This window comes from Ailuropoda melanoleuca, chromosome 16 (genome assembly GCF_002007445.2).
Source record: "Ailuropoda melanoleuca isolate Jingjing chromosome 16, ASM200744v2, whole genome shotgun sequence".
In the NCBI taxonomy this organism is placed as follows: Eukaryota; Metazoa; Chordata; class Mammalia; order Carnivora; family Ursidae; genus Ailuropoda; species Ailuropoda melanoleuca.
This window is the reverse complement of record NC_048233.1, coordinates 54,140,503-54,143,868: the sequence shown is the minus strand read 5'-3', so window position 1 is coordinate 54,143,868 and position 3,366 is coordinate 54,140,503. Positions and strand designations below refer to the sequence as shown.

General features: G+C 41.1%; 2 pseudogenes; both read left to right on the top strand.

Moving 5' to 3' along the window:
• Positions 1-1,723: 1,723 nt before the first annotated feature.
• Positions 1,724-1,823, top strand: LOC117796872 (annotated as a pseudogene).
• A 1,137-nt stretch (positions 1,824-2,960) lies between these two features.
• Positions 2,961-3,060, top strand: LOC117796871 (annotated as a pseudogene).
• Positions 3,061-3,366: the final 306 nt, after the last annotated feature.

Here is a 3,366-nt window from a genome sequence, read left to right as displayed (position 1 = left end):
CAAGGCTTAACTCTGGAACTGGCTTCCTTCTTGGCAGCAGCCTATCCCACTGCTTCAAACCGGTCAGGCTCCATACTTCCCACTGTCTTCTTCGCTTATTCTCACATTTAAGCCTCTGCTTTTCATCTACTACTCACCCAACTGTCCCTCTTTTATTGTCCATCCAAGCCCTTCTTTAAAGTCCTGACTGTTGACACCTGACTGTTGATGATAGCACAGAGGGGAAGTGGGGGGGAGGAGTGAAACAGGTGAAGGGATTCGGAGCGCACTTAGGATGAGGAGCAATTGCCTATTGCTGTTGGAACGAAGTACCACACGCGTGGTGGATTACAACAAAACACATTTATTATTTTATAGTACTGGCAGTCAGAAGCTGAAAATGGGTCTTACAAGGCTAAAATCAAGGTGTCAGTAAGACTGCCTTCCTTCTGGAGGCTCTGGGGGGCCAGTTCTTCACCTTCTCCAGCTTCTGGAAGCTGCTTGTTTTCCTTGACCGGCCGCATCTCCGACTCTGCTTCTGTCCTTACATTCCCTCTGACTCTGCCGCTCCTGCCTCTCTCTCTTTCTCTTTCTCTCTCGTAAAGACTTGTTAATACAGTGGGTCACCCAGGTAATGCAGGACAACCTTCCCATTTCAAGATTCTTAATCACAACCAAAAAATCCATTTGTCATGTGAGGTAATACATTCACCGGTTCCAGGAATTGAGACATAGACAACTTTGTGGGGTCTAAATTCTACTTCCACAATGACCAATGCCAATCTCATCTCCACACTCAGGGTTTTCTGAATGCCTCCTTCAGCAAGCTACCCCATTCTATATCTTATTGCTTGTATCTTCTGAGCTTTGAAAATTTGCTTTCCACTCAGTTGTATGATTTTGAAAATTGGGTTCCATTTCTTGTGGGCTCATAGTGTCTCAGCTACAACCTTAGAGATTATCCAGTGCAGGGATAACAAACAGGTTTTATCTTAAATGTCACATCCATGCAGCTCAAGGTTCTGTGTTGGAAGGAGTTTGAGGTTCCTTCTGGTTTTATTTTTTTTTAATAATATTTTTTTATTATATTATGTTAGTCACCATACAGTACATCCCTGGTTTTCGATGTAAAGTTCGATGATTCATTAGTTGCATATAACACCCAGTGCACCATGCAATACATGCCCTCCTTACTACCCATAACCAGCCTATCCCATTCCCCCACCCCCATCCCCTCTGAAGCCCTCAGTTTGTTACTCAGAGTCCATAGTCTCTCATGGTTCATTCTCCCTTCTGATTATCCCCCCTTTCTTTATCCCTTTCTTTTCCTACCGATCTTCCTAGTTCTTATGTTCCATAGATGAGAGAAACCATATGATAATTGTCTTTCTCTGCTTGACTTATTTCACTTAGCATTATCTCCTTCAATGCTGTCAGCAAATAGAGTGTCAAGAAGTGAAAATGTCTTGGGGGCCACATGCTGGCCACTTCTGCTCTTCTCCCCTATCGCCCCATCTTCAAAATGAGGAATAGCAGCTGGAAAAGGGCAACCCGCTTTTACAGAGGCCTACCTACTGTGTGTCTGTCTTTGTTCTGATATATTATCTAAACTTGGGTTCTTTGACCCTCATGTTGACCTTAAACATCGAAGTGGAAATTAAGGTTCAAAAGTTTATAAAACACGTTCAAATGTCCATTGGAAGAACTTGGGACAAAAACAGAGATCTATCATGCTCACTCCAGCAGCACATGTGCTAAATGTTAAAACTGGAAAGATACAGAGAAGATTAGCATGGCCCCTGCACAGGGATGACATGCACATGTGTGAAGCGTTCCATATTTTTGACAAACAAACCAAAAAACAGACTCTTAACTCTAGAGAATAAGCTGGTTGTTACCAGAGGGGAAGTGGGTGGGGGGATGAGTGAAATAGGTGAAGGGGATTAGGAATGACTTATGATGAGGGGCAGTAAGTACTACATAGAACAGCTGAATCACTACATTGTACACCTGAAACTAATATAACACTGTATGTTAATTACACTGGAATTAAAAAAAATACAGATCTATCTAATTGCAAATCCAATCCCGTTCACTATAATAAATTCAAGATGTAAATGATTTACACAAGACAAAATGAAACTAGAAACAAAGTCGGTATTAGAATTATGATAAAAACATTTCCCCGAAAAACACAGGACACAGAGATGGGCACNGATAACAAACAGGTTTTATCTTAAATGTCACATCCATGCAGCTCAAGGTTCTGTGTTGGAAGGAGTTTGAGGTTCCTTCTGGTTTTATTTTTTTAAAATAATATTTTTTTATTATGTTAGTCACCATACAGTACATCCCTGGTTTTCGATGTAAAGTTCGATGATTCATTAGTTGCGTATAACACCCAGTGCACCATGCAATACATGCCCTCCTTACTACCCATAACCAGCCTATCCCATTCCCCCACCCCCATCCCCTCTGAAGCCCTCAGTTTGTTACTCAGAGTCCATAGTCTCTCATGGTTCATTCTCCCTTCTGATTATCCCCCCTTTCTTTATCCCTTTCTTTTCCTACCGATCTTCCTAGTTCTTGTTCCATAGATGAGAGAAACCATATGATAATTGTCTTTCTCTGCTTGACTTATTTCACTTAGCATTATCTCCTTCAATGCTGTCAGCAAATAGAGTGTCAAGAAGTGAAAATGTCTTGGGGGCCACATGCTGGCCACTTCTGCTCTTCTCCCCTATCGCCCCATCTTCAAAATGAGGAATAGCAGCTGGAAAAGGGCAACCCGCTTTTACAGAGGCCTACCTACTGTATGTCTGTCTTTGTTCTGATATATTATCTAAACTTGGGTTCTTTGACCCTCATGTTGACCTTAAACATCGAAGTGGAAATTAAGGTTCAAAAGTTTATAAAACACGTTCAAATGTCCATTGGAAGAACTTGGGACAAAAACAGAGATCTATCATGCTCACTCCAGCAGCACATGTGCTAAATGTTAAAACTGGAAAGATACAGAGAAGATTAGCATGGCCCCTGCACAGGGATGACATGCACATATGTGAAGCGTTCCATATTTTTGACAAACAAACCAAAAAACAGACTCTTAACTCTAGAGAATAAGCTGGTTGTTACCAGAGGGGAAGTGGGTGGGGGGATGAGTGAAATAGGTGAAGGGGATTAGGAATGACTTATGATGAGGGGCAGTAAGTACTACATAGAACAGCTGAATCACTACATTGTACACCTGAAACTAATATAACACTGTATGTTAATTACACTGGAATTAAAAAAAATACAGATCTATCTAATTGCAAATCCAATCCCGTTCACTATAATAAATTCAAGATGTAAATGATTTACACAAGACAAAATGAAACTAGAAAC